Source organism: Camellia sinensis, chromosome 14 (genome assembly GCF_055761805.1).
Source record: "Camellia sinensis isolate YWXY chromosome 14, ASM5576180v1, whole genome shotgun sequence".
NCBI lineage: Eukaryota > Viridiplantae > Streptophyta > Magnoliopsida > Ericales > Theaceae > Camellia > Camellia sinensis.
This window is the reverse complement of record NC_138974.1, coordinates 7,134,009-7,156,135: the sequence shown is the minus strand read 5'-3', so window position 1 is coordinate 7,156,135 and position 22,127 is coordinate 7,134,009.

Genomic DNA, 22,127 nt, shown 5'->3' with positions numbered 1-22,127 from the left:
ATTCCAGAGATATGTAGATACCATAGTTCCATAATGCACATACATCCCATTTGCTTGTCATGAACCAATACCACTAACTTGCAGATAATGGAATGTCAACATTAACTATCAACAGTAAACAAAACGTATGATCCAACGATGCACTTAGATTTTCTCATGGTTCTTTGTAGGTCGACATATTTGTCTCGTAATTAGCAGAACATTAATATTAACAATAGTCCAAAGGTAAAGGTACCATTACATCAATAGGTCAGAACAGTTCACATCATAACATGAATCACGTAACAATGTTATTGATACTCAATTCCTTTTAATTAACCAACTTCACAGTGTTAATAGTTTGTATGCAATTCTTATGCAGAATCATGAGTAATTCATAGGATGGTACATTCACGATAATCATTAGCCATAGCCAGAATACAGTGTAGGTTTAGAGTCATACCAATGTTCACAAAAATCTTTCAATGTCCACACTATTTCCCAATCAACATAATATTAACATAACTACGTCTGAAGTGCAGAGCGTTAATAAAAAGAATTATTAACGGTAATCAAATGTGCGATTACAGTACTATTACTCACAGTGGTAGGTCTCTGATAACGGTGGAACGATGTCCTCGTCTTGACTTACAAACATAATGCCCATAGCAGATTATGAGAATAAAACCAATCTCTTTTTATTCCTTACTCAATAGCTATGGTGGTTCTAGACTCATTACGCCTCCATAGGTTATCATAAACTAGGAGGAATCGGTAGGAGAAAGGTTTAGGCAAAGAAACAGTACAAACTCAATAAACAGAAAGTGAATAGTCATCACTAATTTGGGCATAACTATTTATGTACTTAGCATTTTGGAGGAGATCACCACCATTGGAAACTAGACTTTTGGGGCTTGATTTTAGGCTCAAGAATCACTCAAAACGGAGTCCGGATGCAAAAGATATGCTTGTTCAAAGTTACAAGGTATAAGCTGAAACAAGGTTGGCCGCTCGTGCGGCCCAATTCCGCTCGAGCGGAAGAACCCGGTTGCTCGAGCGCCCAAAAGTAGAATGAAAACCTCTTTTTCTTCTTCATGTCCGCTCGTGCGGTGCCCATGGCCGCTTGTGCGGTCTGGGCAAGAAAAACCAGTCCGAAACTCACACAAAACCCAACTTAAAGAACACATAGCAAGGTTCAAAATAGATCAATCTAACACAAAATAAAGCTCAAAATCACATGGAAAATTAATCATAAATCAACTTAGGTTCTTAATCACTTTGAATTCATAATTATAATCAATCAATTCCATGGAATTTCTAACTTTCTCACACACACACACACATTTATATAACCATTTGGTCATGAAATGAATTCAAGCTTACTAATAGAAGAAATAGAATTCTCAGTAGATGATTGAAGTTAAGTTTAAACAATCAATTAACCCCAAGCACACACACAAGACCACAATTACAAACCCTAAATGACATGAATCAAAAGGAAATTCTTACCCCACTCCATGACTAAGGTTACACAAGATGACTAAGGAAATTCTTGAGCTTGATTCTCTTAAATTCCTCTCAATCTCCCTTCTTCTTGATGACTTTCTTCTCTTCCCTTCAAACCTCTTATTCTCTAATTTTTTTCTCCCCAGGAGATATTTTTGAGTGATGGTTCCAAGTCAATCATATAAGAAGCATTGATACATATATATATAAAAAGTGAATAAGACGAAATTTAATCAGTTTAATCATTCCAAATTGAAATTTCACAGAAAATCATATTATGACTTAAAAATTATGTTGATCCCAAATGTAAAGTCAATTTCAGATAATTATGCTTCTAAGGCTTTCAATTTCTGATTCAAACACTAGAATTGTAACAGATATTTCTCATATTAAACAGATACACATCCATAAGCATAAGATTCACTTCATTAAACTTACTTTCACATAAGGTTTTACAATAAGTACTTAGATGCACAGAATAAGGGACCGAAAGTGTATCAGGTAACATGTACGAGGGTCGGGTTATTACAACCCAAGTTCTATAAGAACATGCGATTCCTCTTCGAAACAAGTGCAGCCATACAACTTGTCGACTATGTTTTGTGCCATTTAAGCAATCGACACACGAACAACGAATGTCATCGTGTGGGCCTAAATCCTTCGTAGCAAAGTCAATAAATGACTTAACACCTTGTTGGTACTCTTTACTTTTCAACCTATCTTTTATCATCATCCAACTCTTGTTCATCTTTTGAACCCTACAAGTTAAGCAAAGATTAACGTAGGAATGGACAACAAATAAACAAAAATACTCAACAATGGAATTGCGTATCTTTTATCATCATCCAACTCTTGTACATTTTTTACGACAAAAGTTTTGGTTTTCACTTATTTGCAACATAGATTAAAATTTGGAAACACATGGTTTAGGGATTGTATTCAAAAGTTAGGGTGAAACAACAAACTATTTGGACTATACAAGTACAACGTAAACAAGGAGAGGTAAAAAAGAATGAGAAAATTCACCAAACACAACCATCGTAAGTACAAGAAACAAGCAAGCTACCATCAAAGGTTACGAATTATAGTAAACAACCAAAGCTTAAATGCTTGTTCCACTGTGGGTGAAGTTGTAGAATGTTCCTTAAGAGCAAATATGGTTTAGGTATACTGCTAGCATCATTGGAACTCCTCTCTACTTGAATTAGCTCACGTTTACTAGAAGCAAGCTTACTTTTGTTATAGGAGCAAACTTACAAAAGTGTGATGTTTGCAAGGGTTTGGTCTCATAAGCAACAGACATTTCATCCTCCCTCTTATACACGCAATAGTGGAGAGTAAAGAAGACTCAAATACAAAACCCAACAATGTAAAAAGTGGTAAAGAAAAAAAAGAGAAAAGCTGGTATGCAAGTTTCTTTAACAAATATCAACGAAGAAATGGCACAAGGTCCTCCACCTCTTTTATATCTATTGTCTTTGAAATCCTCAAATCTTGTGAAATGGGAGTTTTAGGTAATAGCAAATTCACTTCTAATCAAGAGTTGCCATGCCAAAAGAATGTTCTAAATTATTCTCAAGGCACACCCAACAAGGATAAGAAAAAGAACCACCAAAGAATCCACATTGTGATAAGCTAAAAATTTCTATCATAACTCAAGCTAATGAAAGACCGAGTAGGACTTTTGAGGTTGGCCATAAAATATGACAATTTGGGTGAAGTAGGATAATAAAGAAAATACAAACAAAATTTATAAAAAAAAAATTAAAAAAATCACACATAATAATGTATCTTATTTATATTATTTAATAAAAATTAAAATGTCTATCAATTTAGTTTATAATTATAAAAATAACATTATTTCATCAATTTTGCCTTTAGTATCATTTTTGTTTTAATAATGGAGCATCAATCTCCTTATATTGTCTTTCAAGTGTTAGATGACATTTTGCACTATATTTGGCAAAATTTATGAGAAGAATGATACAAAACATGAGCAAATAATTGACCAAACTGATGAGAATACATATTAATTATATTTAAACTGATGAGAATACATACATAGATAATCTCAATTTCATAACACAAAATTTAAACTGATGAGAATACATAGAGAACATATAAACAGAGAATAAACAGATAATCTAATTGAGATTATATTTAAACTGATGAGAATACATACACAGATGCATATGTTTTTAGTTTAGATTACCCAATCTCAAAATATATATTAATTATATTTAAACTGAATCTTCGCCACTACATCTAAACTGATTACCCAATCATAGATTACCCATTCAATTTAATCCATTTAAATGTAGACTGGTTCATGTGTTGCTAGGCGTAGTGTAAACCCAATCTGTAAACTGAAGATTCAGTTTACAGTTTAACTGTAAACCCTATCATCAGTTTAAATGTAAACTCAATCTCAAAATACATACACAGATAATTTCAATCTCAGAATACATACACAAATCAGATAATATGTGTATGTAAATTTCATACATAGATTTACCTAAATAATGACGAGTAGAATACATGAGAGAGAAAATTTCAATGAAAATAATTAGAATACATGAGATTAGATAGACAATCAATGGATTAGATCTTTGAAACTAATGAGAGAGAAAGGAAAAAGAGGGGAAAAGGTATCAAACCCTAAAATCAAACCCATTTATAACATCAAATCCATAAAACTCTAGTAATGAAACCACTTCAAACAAACCCATTTCAGAAATTAAGAAAAAATAAACTGGAATTGGTAGAATAAAAACCCTAGAGCAAAAGTTCACAGTTGGGGAAATAGAAGAAGGGATAGAGAAAGAGAGGGAGAGCGAGATAGAGAGAGTGAGACCGAGACAGAGAGCAACAGAGCAAGAGAGCGAAAGGGAGCGACCTTGTTAGCGGCGGTGACTTTGGTGATTTGCGGCGTACGGGGAACGACAGTGCTGAGGATGCGAGGTCGTGAGGTTTGCTGGTGATTTGTGCGGCGAAACAACAGAGCAAGAGATGTTCTGTGGCTGTGTGTATACAAAGAGAGGCAAAATGTGTGAGATAAGTGCGAAAATAAATCTAAAACATTTAGAGTTTTAGCGGCTACATGTTTTATTTGTCGGCAAAAGTTAATATATAAGGACTAAATAATTTTATATAGCGACTAATGTTTTTGTTAGTCACCAAAACTGAATCATTGGGAACCAAACTTGTGTGGTCACTAGAAGGTTTTGAGTATCATCTACTGCCATTTGGCGACTGAAGATTATTTTGTCGGCAAAAGGTATAAGACACCGACTAAAAAACAATTTAGTAGCCTAAAATATATACTATCGGCGACTAAACGTTTTTTAGTAGCCTATATGGAATATTTAGCGACAAAAATATTGTTTGGTTGCCAATAAGCTATATTTCTCGATTAAAAAAATTTAACAGCTATATCATTTGGCGACCAAATAAATTTAGTAGCTAAAACTAATGTTACAACGACTAAAAATTGTTTTCGTCGACAATTGTTCAATAATTAGCTACTAAATAATAATTTAGTAGTTAATTGTGCCATTATTAGCGACTAAATTTATGTTAGTCGCCGATAAGCAATATATACCGACTAAAAAATTTTAGTAGCTAAATCTTGTTTTTTTGCCGACTAATAAAATATTTAGTTGCTAATTCCACCACTTTTGGCGACTAAAAATTGTTTAGTCGCCAAATTTAGTCGCCAAAAGTGTCATTTCCTGTAGTGCTAATAAAATCAGACACAAATTAGATACAGAATATGCAAATAAATTTCATAATCAAATCAGATTATGCAAATTAACATCCAAAATCTCATAATTAAATAAATGTAAATGATGTATAATGTTCGGTTATCATATATATGGTCCTAATAATCAATTTAATCCAGTTTCAGAAGACATGATAGTTCACTATTATAAGCATGAGACCTTATCAAATAGTTTACTCTATGTCAAGTTTACACGTTTAGTTTTAGTGATATAGTAATAATTAACTAACGTAGTTTAGTTACCAAACAGTATTCACTTTTCAAACAGTTTTAAGGAAAGAGAATATTTATAAAAAAAAAAATATGTAACATGTAACTACTCATCTAATAAAGGCATAATCGTAAAGAATTAAGAAAGTCCAACTAGCACCCTAAACCGAGTATGAAAACTACATGTCATTACTAATCCAAAAGTAACTAAAACGGGTAATAAACAAAACAACTCCAAGCTAAAGCGCATGCACTCCTACAGCCCTACTTAACTAGCTGTTATTCTTAAGTAATACCTAAGTTCATATTGTTCAAGGTCTCGAATTACTTAGGACATGGGTTTAGATTGAAAATTAATTAAACGTCGTTTTGAGGTAAAATAGAATTGTGCACAGATTTTTCTGATCTGCCCGCTAACTTAAAAAATTAAAATCTCACATTACACAATTTGAAAAATTCTAAAACTTTCCAGATATCAACTAATATATCTCAAGTTTCAAACCCAATTGCTTTCACTTGATTTGCATATCATATGAATTATTTACAATTAATTATATCCAAACGGATCACTTTCTGCAGCACATTTAATAAATTAATGTTTCTCTTAATATATACAAGCAATTGATGCAACGCCAAAAATGTAGAAAATTAAACTCATAAACGGTTCAAATGGCGCTAACTTGATAATTTTCATATTTATATCCAAAGGGAACGATATTTTTAAAGTCAGCCATCTTGTTCATAATTTTAAGACCAAGAATTTCCGCCCACCATTTAAGCATGAGTTTAGCTCCTTAATTTGGTTTAGAATTATGCATGAAAATTATATACACAAAAGTTGTTATGGTACAAAAGGCTAGCCAAGACTTAACTACTTAGATGGATCACTCATGCATTAATATTTGCAGCCCCAAGAATATACACAGCACCATAGTTATACCCACGGCCGGCCCTAAGGCATAGGCCACAAGGCCATGGCTTAGGGCTCCTCAAAATAGACTCAAAAAAGAGACTCCCTACTATTATAATTTAGTGTAATATATTAGGTATATTTTAAGCTTAAAAAAATTAAAAAATGCTCAAACTAACTTAAAATAAATTGACCATTAAAAAATTGAAAGACCATTGAAAAAAATTAGCATTGTTATCAATTGAAAAGAGGCCCAAAAAAGGGGTCTCTCTTATTATAGTTTAGTCTAATATATTAAGTATATTTTAAGTCTAAAAAAAATTAAGGAAGGCCCAAATTAACTTAAAATAAATTAATCCATTAAAAAATTGAAAGGCCCATTTAAAATAATTAGCATGGTTGTTCATTGAAAATAATTTTGCAAAAAAATTAGATTATTCAAGTATAATTAATTTATTTCTTAGAAGAGTGAGGATCAAGCGATACTTATTAGTTATTGTATTGTAATGCTAAGTATTTTTTGTGATTTTGACACAAATCTTTTGTCCTCTATTTTCAATTTTTTTTTTTCATTTAATGAAAAAAAAATGTGAAGGATCTCAAAAATTTATTAATTGATTATTAACTTTAAGTCCCGAAAATCTCAAGACTGGGCCTGATTATACCCTAAACATCCACTTGTACTTGCTTGCAAGAACCCCCTACGGCTAAAATTTCTAATCACCAACCACTAACTTGGCACCCAACTAGGCAACCCGTTTCTCTTTTCCTTCCCAACAACTTACATAGCACACATGCACCATAACTATATATATATATATATATATATATATATATCATATAGTAGAATAAGAAAAGGTTGACTCCTACCTTAGAGTTATATTGAACCACCACGCTGGAACGTTGCCTTCTCTCTACTACAACTTTATGCTACTACTCTTTTTTCTCTCACAAAAGGTGCACCTCTCATACAATTTTAGAGACTAAATTTGATTTATTGTAGCCCTAAATAATACACCCTCCTAATTAAATTGATAATCCCACATTACTATGAATATTATTGTGGGGATTTAGTAGAAAGTCTTATTTAGGAGACTTATATCTCATGTAGTCTTATTATACTGTATTTGGCTGGGAGATTTGGAAAGGGAAAGGGAAACGGAAACGGAAAAGGTGTGTGAAATTAGATGAAATGTAAGTATATTTTACTCACATTTCACTTAACTTTTCTCTTTTCCTTTCCAAATCTCTCCTCAAATCCCTTCTAATGTTCCATTAGGTCCTGTATATTTTACAATTCCCATTGGTTTGAGGGCGCCAATGTACATTCTCAGGTCAGTCTTGGGGTCGCCAATAACATTAAACTTCTCCGTTTCTTGCATTTTGAACTTCTCAAAGAGCTTCGTCTTTGGGAACTAACAAAGCCCTCAACATCAAGTATGTAGTCTTTGACCTTTGTTCTCCTCAACACGCTCTTGATCTTGTCAGAGGTGATTTCAGGTTGGGTCTTGATGGAAGTATCAAGTATGTTGAATTTTGGGTTATTTGGAATAATGGGAGTAGGATTTGGTATAGGTTTAGGGACAACATGATTTGGTAGAGGGTTTAGGACAGCAGGATTTGGTTGGTTTTGGGGGTTTGGAACCTCCGAGGCTTAATTTAGAATTGCTTGTGCCATGGTAACTTGTCAGTTAGTCATGGCCCTTTGCATGTCGGTTATCATTTGCCTCAACTCATCAATAATGAAATCCTTCTCAGCCATTGGACTAGGTGACTTTTCAGACGTTTTTATGAAATATATGTCAGAGTCGGCAGTCTTTTCTGCCCAAAAAATTTTCTTTCTTGAACCAATCAAATCAACAAAGGAATTCTGTTTCAATTGCCCGTGTCAACTTGCTTGTAACCTACCTTTCAGTTTTGCCCCTTGATTTCAGAGCAAAATATACACAATAATGTATATATCCAAAACAGCAACAGTTTAAGCATGCCTTAAGAAGGGTTGCCCTATCCTAGTTTGGGTTGGTTCTAGAGTTGTGTACATGCACCAAAGGCTGGTTTTGGTTAAGGAGGTTTTCTCATGGCTAAGGAAACATCGGTGTGTCATCTATTCACGGATTAACTTGCTTGCCAAACAACGTAGGATGCGTGATAGTAATAGACACACTGAGAGTCCCTTTTGGTATACCCGAATGCACTTGGTCACAAGACAACAACAATCCTCCATGGGATTCTTGGCTAATCAGACAAGGTCCCTAGGGATTGCTACGAGGCTATCCAATAATGTAAAGATGAAATGATCTTACCAAATTTAATTTCAAATTAAAAAGATGCTTTTGAGTCAAGTCGTCTATAATCCTTAGCAGAGTTGCCACTATAAGCGTAGTCCCTGGGGTTTTAATTTGGGTTAAGGCACGACGGGTTTAATGCTTTCATATTCTTAATATCCCACAAGATTGTTTGTAAGACTGATCAAATAGCCTTTTTATTTAAACCCACTAAGATCCACCATATAGCGTGCATGGATCTTTTATTGTTTTCCTAGATAGGCTAAATGATCAAACGAATAGCAATCAAAATTTAGAGCCGCCACTTGGTTTTAAGGTTCAAGAACCATAAATTGACTCTGTGAAAGTAACTAATCAATCACCACCAGAGAGGAACTCCAGGTATTTAGGTGCGAGATGGGAAGGTATTACGCGCACTCACCTCGCTCGATACAAGATCAGTCTCTACTCATCATCTTGATAATTTTAAATTCAAAGTTGGTAAGATTTATGCATGATAAAGCAACCAATAAATAAAGGGAGCGCTAAAAGTGGGGAACAAATATATAAGGGGGAAAATAAAATACATAGAAAGAAATAGACAAGAATAGGGAACATGCACGAGGGAGATAACAAACATAATGAATAACCAATCTAAATGCAACCAAGTCAATAATGACTAAATTACATATAGATCATATGCTTAGTATTGCTGAAAATAAAACAGAAAATAAACTTAAAAAATAGAAGCTGACTCATATGTAACTAACAAAGCAAAAAATGGCTAACCCACATGTAACCAATCCAACAATGGCTTGATCACATATGGGTCCTATGTCCAATATAACTCGAAAATGAAGGCAGGAACAATAATGAAAAAGAGCAAAAAACTAAGCATTTGAAGAGCATAACTGCAATGGGGAGTGCTTTACTACCCTCAAATTTTCTCCTTGGTTGGAAGAAATCCTGACTCGCCTTCGGATGAACAGACCAAAGACTAAACTCTAAAAACTTTGAACTAGGATAACTATAAGTCAATGTACAATGGTGCTAGACGATCAAGATTTCTCTTTTGAATTCAGAAAATGGCTTAGTGAACTCAAATCTTGAACCTAAAATTTATGGATGGCAAGGGAGTATTTATAGGAACTTTAGGAAGGATTTGGAATGCTGAAATTTGATGTAGGATTGCACACTGTCATGAACCGATAAGCTCAACTAAACAGGCGAGGGCGAAAGAGTCCAAAAATCACCACCACAAAAAACCAAGGGACAAAGCTAGTCCGACCATCCGTATGCCTTGAAAAAATATGACATATCCGGTCCGGCCATGTCTAGCTATGCGTACGTTTTTGTGTTTTTTGCTCAACCCTAGGTGGGGAAAATGTTTTCAAACCGGGTTTTGGGCATGGGCCACCCATATTTCTAAAAAATAGTCCAATTTATAATAGAATAAGCCCAAAATAAAATAGAAAAATTCCGATCCAAGTCTGACTTGTAGCTTTTGTGATATGACTCTTTTATCCTCTCTTGTCGAAAACCACCGATGAACAATAAAAAAAAAGCCACCAAAATTTCATTTTTTGAAATCAGTTTTTAGTGAATTTTCTATCAATGGAAATCTCTATAAAAATGCCTCAAACTAACGTGGACCTTTTTTTAAAATTCCCAAGTTTTTCACTTAAAATGATGCACTAAAGAGTGTACTAGTTTTTGAACTTGTGCAAGGTTAAGAGAGAATATAAAGGAATTGAGTTATAGGGACCCAATAAGGCTCAAATTGGTTATGGTTAGGTTTTCAGAGATGTTGGGGTGAACCGGGATTAGTTTTAGTGAATTCATATCCGAAGTAAAGCCAACAAATCGAGAATTTTTTATTTTTCCAAGTACATCACTAGGTAGTGTTTCCCAAGTAGGGCAAAGCATTATAATGAGTCATGGGGTGTCCACACCTCCTACTCCACCAAATGCCCCGCTGTCATAGCTAGTAACAACGCCCAACAATTGCTCTCACCACTGCCGCCCTACCACTACAATCCTTATGGTCTCTGTCCCTGTTTGGGAAGATAGGTTTGGCACTTTTTTAACTAAAATAGTCACAAAAAAATAAAATAGGTTTTTTAGCTCAATAAGACAAAACATCATATCCAATCCATAATCATTACATTCTTTTTCTTATAAAAGTCAAAAAAGTCAAAAAGTCTTTCCCAAACGAAACTTTTTAGTCCCAGGCTAAAATAGTCAAAAAATCAACTCACTTCCCAAATGAACCCTCTGATTGAAAGCTTTGAAAGCTTCGTTTCACCCTAAGTCTCTCTAATTTTGATTCAATATACATGTATATATACACACACACTATATATATATATATATAAATTATAACACATACAAACTAATATAGTTTATAAATACATATACAAATGCAAGTTTTATAAATAGAATATATACAAATTAGGTTTTATATACATACAGTATATAGGTTGAATATATATTATGTATATGTGAATTGATTAAGGCCGAATTGTACATCATTGAGGCCGTTAATTAGGATCTCTTAACTTCACTTGCTGGTCAATCTGTATACTTTATGTGTGTTGAATGTCAATCAGGTTGTACATAGTCGGAACATAAAATGGACAAAAAGACAGAATTTGGAGAGAGTTGACTTTTTCGCACGTGCGTTGACTTTTCCGCACATGTGATGACTTTTTCTGGGAAAATGTATCCGACGTTTTAAACCTGTTTGGAAGAGGTCAGAAGTATAACTAGGCAAGGAAAATGCTGGAATAGGGATGGAAAAAATTGTTTTTGCAAAGAAAGAGAGGCTGGGGTTTGGAAAGAAAATAACAAGAAGCTTTAGGCATGTCTCCCATGGTGGCTTCTTCTCCATCTATCTCCTTCCACTCCTCCATGAGTGGCTAATCTCATTTTCTATGGTTTTGATGAAACCCTAGCCATGTAATAGGTTTTTCTCTTTGATTTTCAATTATGTAAAGGTTTGAACACTTGTATGGTGTTTTAGAAGTTTCATATATTTATTTTTTATTATTTCTTCAAATATTCGACTTTCTGTGATTGTTGAATGTTTTCCATAAAAGAGTTTTCTATTCTTTCACATTCAAGGTATGAGACGAATCATATTACGAGAGACGAGTTGTATCACTACCTTAGTTTAGAGTGAACGATTCGTACTACTTGAGATGGTTCGTGCTCGTACATTGAACGTGATAATTTTCTTGTTAAATGCTTTGATCTTGTAGTTGCGAAGCATTAATTCGTTCGAACCATAACATAATTGTTGTCAATTTGAAAACCTTATTTACGTGACTAGTGGTGGACTCTTTGCCCTAGGTTTTTTCCACAATTCAGTAAATCCAATTTTATTTATAATTGTTAATTTAATTATTTAGTTTAATTTATTTGTTATTAAATTAGGTTATGATCAATCAATCTTTTCATCAAAATTAATTTAGGAATTTAACAAGTTAAATTAGTTTAATTTCACAATTGTCCCTGTGGATCGATACCTGGACTTGCCATTATTCTAAAAGAATTTGATGTAGTTTAGTGTTTAATTTTGGTGTGTTCAACAACCCATCATATATATATATTTTTCCTATAGATAACAATTTTAGGTTTTGAATGTAATATGTCATTATAGAATTATTATTCAGAAGGAAATTTATTTCCATTTTCTCAAGTTTCATAAACATGTTGGGTTTCAATACACATACTGGGTTTGAATATTTCTCAAATTTGGCTTTCTGAATTACTAAATTATTATAGAAATCTAGTTTTTACATACATTTTTTTTTTTGAATTTATGAATTTTTGTATATAATTAATTTTTTGTGGATGTTTATAAACATGTGCTTGTTTTCTTCCTGCAACTCAATTGTAGTCTAATTGTAGCCTTCATGACAAATCAGTGCTTTGGTTGTCGTAAATATTTGGTGGATTGGGTGGTCATGCCCGGGGCTTTAACCTATTTGGGATTTTTTTATTATTCCAAAATTTAAAAAAAAAAACTAGATTGCTTTATAAATTAATTTTCAAAATGGATCGAAACATATTTTAAATACGTTTTCATGAAAGCGTATTTACAAAATACATTTTCTGCTAAAATAAAATAATAAAAAAATCATTTAGAAAACTTATTTTGTAAATACGTTTTTTCATGAAAGCATATTTACAAAATACATTTTCTGTTGAAATACCTAAAAAAAAAAAATCATTTAGAAAGCGTTTTTTGTAAATACGTTTTTTTAAATTAGAAAGTGTATTTACAAAAATACGTTTTCAACAATTTTTTAAAGTAATTAATAAAAAAATTGAAATCAAAGTTTTTTTTAATAATTTTTTTTAAAAAAAAATCATTAATAAAAAACTGAAATCATAATATTGTTTTTGAAAATATTTTTTTCACAATCATAGCAGATCCTTTACTTGTCTCTGATCCTAAGCTTTTCGATTATTCGAATTCTGAGATTCCTAATTTAAGTGAGAATTAGTACATAGAGAAATCTTTGTAATAAATGGGTTACGAGTTTAATTAGGTTTACTATTGCTCAATTTTGTAGGTATATGCAGACATGGTCTCAAATTTTGCAAAGTATTACTAGTATTATGCGCTAGTACAAATAAAGATGGAGGATACTTAACTCCAAAAGAGTTATTCTTGTATATGAATTGTATGTGCTGTTTTCTGACCACACTGCCAAACAGGTACTCAGCTAGAGAACACTAGTAGAATAGATTGTGCCCAAACAACCTGTCACAGAAAGAAAAAGACTCCGGCGGTGGTTCGTCCACCCGGAGGCACTCCAACGATCAAGTCAGTTATCTCTCAAAGATAGCAAAAGTAATTAACTCACTATTCGAAATACAAAAAGCGTACCTTAGACGCACGACGGTGCCTTACTTTTATAACCAACACTGATCTGATCCCTGTAGAAGCCTAGATTCAATAGACTCTGGCTCAATGCCTATCCAGGACTCTCAAATAGATAAAGATAAACTCCCTAAGAGCTTTATTCTTATCCAGGCTGAAGTTCTCCCTCATCCTAGGACTCTTGTAACTTATTCGCTCATCTCGGATTCCAGTATCTCCGCAGATAACCTCGGCCTAGTCGAGATTACCTTGGCGTCAAGTTAAGGACATGCGGCACCTCGGCTGGCACTTCGGTGCCACCTTGGCCATGTGTTGCTCTCCAAAAAATATGTCCCCACAACTGCCCCCTAGGTTCTATTACCTCAGCATCCTGAGGTGATGGAACCTATATCATTTCAACCCATAGCACGTCGGCTAAACTTGCTCTATCATTCATTACCGAGGTTATCACACACTGGCTTTCATACGATAAACACTTCTGTGTGTTTACATTAATGCTTTAGAACCAAGAACCAAGTTTTTTTCTTTTTTTTTCAAATTCCTCTAGCCGAGATCGTCCCCCTAGTCGAGGTCCTTACTTCATTAAATCAAGAACTCCAAGAGTTTCAACACGTGTATGAACTGTCACGCATGGTATTTCAACCGTTTTTGCCACGCGTCCTTTTCTTGTTAAACCGTACCTGACACGTGCTATTGAGTCGCGTCACATTTGCGTGCGCCGTCTGACAAGCACGTCGTCCTGGGCACACCAATTACGATTTGTTGCCTTTTCGTGTTTTGATAAAAACACGCCGTTTCACTTCTACAAACGCAATTTGTCCCTCCACTCTAAGCCTCTCTATCTGAAAATTTCTTAAACAGCCATTTTCGTTCCTTCGAAGCTCTCTGCAATCACCCCATTTGTCTCTTCCGATGAAGCTCTCTCCGCTCTGCTCTACCTATTTCCACCGTCAAACTCCGGCGAATCTCATATCGGCGTCTTTTTCTGTAGTAAGTCACTATTTCCCCCATTTTTTAGTTTCAAACTCCGTTGTTTTTGTCTATTGCCATGGTGAATGTCTTCATGCTCTCCAATCTTTATCTGTGTTTCAAACTTTATCGTGCGCGAGTTTTGAGCAAGTCCTGTCTTGCAATTTTTTTGTTTGTCCAATTAGTTCTTGATTCTTGACCTTTATGTACAAATTGCACACACACTCACTCAATTTTGTCACTGTTCTTGGCCTTGCACACCTGCACAAACTTATTCAGTGTTCTTTGATTTCTTGTTTGTCTTCCTGAGTCCGAATCGTGTTTTTGTCTCTGTTTTCTTGTTGTGTTCTCCAGATTCTTGCCTTCAATCCTTGTTTCTATAGTCTTAGCTTTGGGATGTGTTCTAGAACTTACAAACTTTAGGAAAATTTGAAACAAATTCCCTTTGGATCCTCAAAACTCTTGCCCCAGCATTCGTTTAGGTTTTGGCGAGGTTCTTTAAACCTTAACAAAATGTCACGACCCAAACTCGTCCCTATGGGTTTAGTATCGCAACCGGCCAGTAATCCGTGATTACCAAAGGCCTGCTTAAACAGTAATGACAGTAATACAAAATAAGGGGCAGGCAGAAGCCGAACAGTAAATAAAAGATGTTCAATGAGCTGTGACAATCTGAATGCAAAAACACTTTTATAAACAAGCCACATTCATAACCAAAACATATATATATATATATATATATATGCGTCATAAACACAAACATCCAGATTAGGGACCAAATCCCTAACTATAACTGTACAGTCAAGTCTTAAACACCTATTACAAAACAGAGACAGAAGGGTGAGACTGAGACACTCCAAAAATAGCCTTAGCTTGAACGGACTTGGAACCTCGAAGTGAGGCACAAAGGTTGGCTTGACAAAACGGGAGCTTAACTTGACGCTCCTAGCTTCGGTCCGGTGCCTGGACACCTACGTATAAATATAAACAGTGAGCTAAAGCCCAGTGAATAACATATGCGTAAAGGGGTTAAGAATTAATGTCCTTTCAGTAATTAAAACAGTTAATTGTATCAGTAAATCAGTTATTCAATCAGTGGCTCATATTTCATGCCATAACAGTTATTTAGAAACCATAATAGTCAGATGTAGTACATCTAATAGCAAAATAGTACAGTAGGTCTTAACAGACCGAACAGTCAGTTGATGGCCATCAAACGGTAAACAGTAGTGGTTCCAAACATTGGAATCGGCAGAGATCTCTGTAACAGTAGCAGGAACGGTATAGTAACAGTAAGTTGCGATGGATGCCACGAATACAGTTTACAAATAGGACAAACATTCATTCAATAAATGATGCCATTTCAAAAAACAGTATAATCAATCGTTCAGAAATAGTTATAATTGAACATATCTTTACAACATTGTTACTCACAGAGTATTGGGCTACAGACAGGCTAGTCAGCGTCCCCGGGTGCCAACCCTACACAGTTGCAGAATGAACACACACACTAAGTTACACACTTGGGATTAATAGCTTAGCCCCTAAACTTGACTTGGTGTGGTTCTATAGCATTATCCTCATTAAGATGCCTTAAACTTGACCTAGGAATGCCTAGGATGAAATGAGGATGCAAAGATGTACTTTAAAACACTTTTCAAAATTTGCTGAAACAGGAGTCCACGCTCGAGTGTGGCTTTCTACCCTCGAGCAGACATGCAGATAAAGAAGCTCCGCTCAAGCGTGACTTTCTTCGCTCGAGCGGACTGCAAACTCAAGAAAAGTACTGGTTGTATGATATTCACGCTCGACGAACGCTCGACCTCCGCTCGAGCATGAAACTCAGACCCTCGTGACTTTCTACGCTCGAGCGGAAGTGCATGTACTCAGAGTGTACACTCGAGCGGGAAGTCCTTCTCTCGAGCGTGGATCCAAGACCTGGAATTTTCAGATTGATCCTCAAGCACAAAACTCAACTTTTAAAGTTTCAAACTTGATTCTTTTGGGCTAATTTTCTGGAAAATACTTAAAAACCCAGAATATAACATGTTTTAAAGATAATTTTACAAAATCAAGCCCAAAGGTGTGACAATTGAACACAATTATGAATGAAACTTAATGAATATAGCAAGAACACAGCATGTATGAGCCCTTATGAATTCCAATGTTCCAAAACAAGATCAAATGCAAGATTGAGCTCAAAATCATGGTGAATTCATGGACCACAACAAAAATATGAACATGCATGTAAGAAATTCTTATGAAAGCTATTCACCCAAAAAAAAATTCTTATGAAAGCAACCTCAAAATTCAAGAACATGTACATGCATGCATGAATTAGCTTCACTCTCTTAAATTCTAACTCAACTAACCATGAATTCACCTATTTCATTAACATACAAGCTCTAGGTAGCTCAAAAACAAAATTAAAGGGTTGAACTCTTACCTAAGCTCTTCAATTAAGCTTTACTTAAGCAAGGTCCTTGAGCAAATGAACAATTCTTCAAAATCCAAGCCAAATTTCTAGATGAATCAATTTTCTCCTACTCTCCCTCTCTCTCTCACGGTTTTGGTCTAGAAGTTGGATGAAGAATGGTGTAACAAAATGTATGAATTAAGCCTCAAGATGCTTTTGAAAGTGGCCCACTAGTGACAATTTGGTAGTAATGCAAACTAATGTAATTTAACATTATTTAATCTAATTTAATCATTCCAAATTGAATTTTAATTAAACATGTCATAAAATCACATAAATCCTAATTATCATATAACACTAATCAATCTCTGATTCGGTCGCCGATAAGACCTTTAATTCGCGGTTCAAAATTAAAACACGAACAGATCATTCAGTAATCAAACAGATAAGAATGCATTTAAAGCAACGCACTCATGCAATTAGTTCAAAATTTCATTCTAATCAATTACTTATCATGCTCAATCACAGTTTAACACTAATCAGAGGTAAGGGTTGTTACACAAAACCAGTTCCTTTTGAAATCCAACACCCTCCCCACTTAGCCGACATTATGGGAATGTTTAGGTGGAGAGTAGACACCCCAAAGAAGCTTGAACACTTTAGGCAGGAGTTCTCCATCCCCGCCGACGTCCACCTTAGGCTGGCTGGGGAGAAGGACTCAATCATGCCCAAAGACAATTCCATGCCCTTTCCAGCAATAGCCTTTATTGAGTGCGGGCTCAGGTTTCCCCTTGACATTCTCTTCTGCCAAATCCTTCACTACTATAAGCTTAACCCGATGCAAATAGCCATCAACTCTTTCCGAGTTATCAACGGCATAATTGCCTTAGCTAAAAAAGAGAATGCTAGGATTACCCTAACCGACATCCAATACTGCTATACCATGTGCGGCCTTAAGTCAGAAAAATGCTACATTTATTACTTAAAGCCAAGGTCGACCGAATACAAACTCATCGCCGACCTCCTTGATTCCAACAAGGGTGCTGGAGACGATTATTTCATCGTCTCAGGTAACTGGGAGTTCCCACCAAATGATGACCTCCACATGTACCCTTTAAGCTAATCAGTATTCAGAGAGGGGAATGGTAAGAACCAAGTGTCACTTTTTCTCGTTCTAAAGTCTTTATATTTTGATATTTTTTGTATGTGCTAACATCTGCTCATTTTATCTTTGCAGCTCTTCCTCAGCCCCCAAAGGGTTTCCGCAAAAACTTCTTTCCCAGTAAAGATTTTAAGAGGTTGCTGGACTTGCCTGTTAATCAGCGCAAGGCTCTTTTGCTTCTGAATTTCATCCCAACATATAAATCAACTTTGCCCAACATCCTGAAGAAGAGTAAGTCCCCCCCCCCTTCTGCTACCACTCCTGCCATAACCTTGCCATCTCGTCCAGATCAGGGATCAACCTCTGTCCCAGCAGAACAGCCATCAACCTCAGCTCTACAGCTAATTCTACCTTCTCAACGCCAGCGCCGACGTCGAGCTTCACTGCAAGCACTAGCAGGCAAGACTCGAAGCCAAAGACACTAAAGTGCTGAGGCGTCATCTTTCGACCCAACAAATCCACCAACAGCTCTACCAGCAATTCATTTTGGTACAAGGGTCACAATAGCCGCCACCGCCGACGAGATGGGCCGAAAACCTGTAATTGTCGAAGACTTGCTCGCCAACCTTCCCGGCATTGTCAATGTCCAGTCTTCTTCCTCCTCTCTGCCAATCCCTAAGCCAAAAGGCATGAAGAAGGACAAGGCGAAGGCTACAGTGACTCAGATTGATTTTGAGGACACTGTTCCTATCTCCAAATTAGCTGAGGCTGAGAAGACCGCCCCTTCTGCCGAAAAGAGTCCCACCGAGGACCCAGATTCCGAGGCCCCACCTACTAAGAAGACGAGGTCAGACCCCAAAGAGGGCAGCAGCTATCCCCGAGGTATGGTCTGGGCGGCCGAGATCATGCTCGACGACAAACCTCCTACCTCCGGTAACAGTGCTGCCAATCTTGAGGTCGGCGCGGCCCTGTCCACGGCAGTTCTTCTGCCCGAGGACATGAACCATATGGCCGAGCTTCATGAATACAAAGATTTTGCCTTCATGATGCAGTATTCAGTTCTGGTAAATATTTTGCCTTCTATTTTGACAATCTTTCCACACTTAGTGAAATTTTGCTAACTTTATGTTACTTCCTTGCAGGCCATCTAGCACGCTCACTCCTATGCCACAAAGACTGAGATGATGAGGAAGGACTTGGCAAAGAAAACAAAAGAAGCAGCCAAACTCCTATCCTCCCTGAACAAATCCGAGGCCAGTAACCGCGCCCTCATGGACCAGGCCAAGGACGCCAAGATTGCTCAAAGTCTAGCTGAGGAAAAGGCCAAGGAGGCGAAAAACGAAGCCGATGCTGCAAGGGTTGACCTTAAAGCCGCCAATGTAAAAGTGGCTGATATGGAGGCCAAGCTTCAGGAGGCCCTTGCTAACAAAGAGGCCGAGGTGAAGGTGGCCGATGAAAAGGCCTTTGAAGAGGAACAGGCCGCCGTCTACGACCAATACAAGCAACAAGTCAACCTGGCTTGTAACCGAGGTTACTACCTTGGTTGGACGGCAGACCTCAATAAGTTGGCTATTCCTCTAAACTCCGACCTTCGAGACATCAACCAGCTCGATGTGTCTTTCCCTCCAGAGACCAGGGAGGATGCCAAAGATGATGAAGCTGACGAAGTAGAGGAGGAGGTTACTGCTGATGCCAAGTCTCCCACCCTTAATGACCAAATTGATTTGACTCAGGATGAGGAGGATGACTTGGCCTCCAAGGGCATCTCCCCCAAGCCATCCATTTCCGAGGCTGAGATCCAGTGCTCTGAGAAGAGTCTGGATAAGACTTTACAAGAAATTGATGTTGAGATTCAAGCCGACAAAAGTGTAACCCCAACCGACAAAGCCAATCCTAACACTTAGGATATTTCTGTTTTTTCTTGTATTTTTTCTCTGTTTTCTTCTTAGCCGTAATATTTTGTATTTAAACAATGTTAACTCTGTATCTGGCCGATGTGCCCTTTTTTGGTATTCTGAACAAGTAATCTTTTGTAAGCCGAAGTTCTTTGTTTCTTTTTGAATGCAAGTCTTCCTTTTTGACTAAGTGTTTGAGTGCTTGTCTTTCCTTTACTGTCTTGTATGATTCCATACTTAGAATATTTTGCATACCTTCAAAGTACACCTTAACTGTGTAATCTCTTTAGGGTAAAATACCTCGAATATATGTACTGACTGTTTATCTCGGCCTTGTCTTTGACACTTGAAAAGCATTGTAAGAAAGTTTTCACAAGTGTTTATCTAAAACATGCCACTTCACTTTCTTTCTGTCTTCCATTATTTTCTAAATCTTGGTAACACGGTAATCTCGGCAAATGCGCAGATACTTCTTTAAAAATAATTTTGGTTTAACTTCAACTTGTAAATTGTTCTTAAAATTTCAACAAGTGTTAAACCAACTTTCTTTCAACATGACCTCGGCTTAACTTCAACTTGTAAAATCTTCTCAAAATTTTAACAAGTGTTGAACCAACTTTAGCTTATAAATTCCAACTTCCAGGCATATTATTCTCCAACTCTCTGCCCCCTAATGTGAACTTAAGTTTCACTTATGTTCACATTAAGTATGTACCTATGATCTTGTTGCCGAGATCAGATTTAAACAGAGACTGGCTGAGGTTGTCAACGTCGGTCTTTGTTGGTCCAACTGATATGTATTTAGTGTCTAAGTTATTCGTCATGTTTCAATCAGAAACATCGCCAACTTAGTTCAACTCTATTATATGCAAGTATAATTCAACTCTGCCATATAATAAATCTAAGTTATTCGTCATGTTTCAATTAGGAACATTGCCAACTTAGTTCAACTCTATTATATGCAAGTATAATTCAACTTTGTCATATAATAAGTCTAAGTTATTCGTCATGTTTCAATCAGAAACATCGCCAACTTAGTTCAACTATATTATATGCAAGTATAATTCAACTCTGCCATATAATATGTCTAAGTCATTCGTCATGTTTCAATCAGAAACATCGCTAAGTGACTGGTCAATTGTTTTACACAAGTTTGAAATCAAAAAATCGAGCTAAGATTTTATTAATTACTTCGGCTAATAACAGAAAAACTTAAAACAAAAGGAAATTTTAATGATAGAAAAATTTCAGGTTGCAAGTATTCCAAGGTCTTGGCAACTCTTTGCCTTCACTGTCTTCAAGTCAATATGTCCTATTGCCCAGGGCCGAGATGATTCTATAAGGTCTTTCCCAATTTGGGCCAAGCTTGCCCTCTCTGGGATCCTCCTTGTTGCCGACGACTTTTCTCAAGATGAGATCCCTCGTGGGTTGACCTTTTTGTTATAAGCCTTGGCAAGCTGCTGCTGGTATGCCCCCAGTTGAATTGCTGCTTTCTTCCTTCTTTCTTCTAATAGATCTAGATCTCGGGCTAAAAATGCCTCGTTGGTACCAGTTTCTACTCCCTGGGTTCTGATCCCTAGGATGCCGACCTCCAGTGGGATTACTGCCTCTGTGCCATAAGCCATGGCAAATGAGGATTCCCCAGTTAATCTTCTCGGCGTAGTCCGATATGTCCAGAGTACACTGGGCAACTCATTCACCCACTTTCTCTTTACTACTTCCAGCCTCTTCTTAATCCCATCCAATATTATTTTGTTGGATGCTTCTGCCTGTCCATTGCTTTAAGGGAAACTTGGAGTGGAATAGTAGTTCTTGATCTTGTACTTTGCACAGAAGCTCTTGATTAGCTTACTGTCAAACTGAGTACCATTGTCTGCTATTATTGCTCTTGGAATCCCAAACCTGGTGATGATGTTCTTCCATATGAAGTTTTTTACATCAATGTCCTGAATCTTTGCAAGGGGCTCAGCTTCAACCCATTTGGTAAAGTAATCTGTTGCCACCAGCAAGAACTTCCTTTGTCCAGTTGCTTGAGGCAGTTGTCCAACAAGATCCATATCCCATTGGGCAAATGGCCAAGGGCTGGACACTGGGTTCAAGTCTGCTGCTAGTTGGTGTATCAAAAGTGCAAACCTCTAACACTTCTCACACTTTTTGACATAGGCTTCAGCATCTTTCTGCATATAGGGCCACTAGTACCCCTG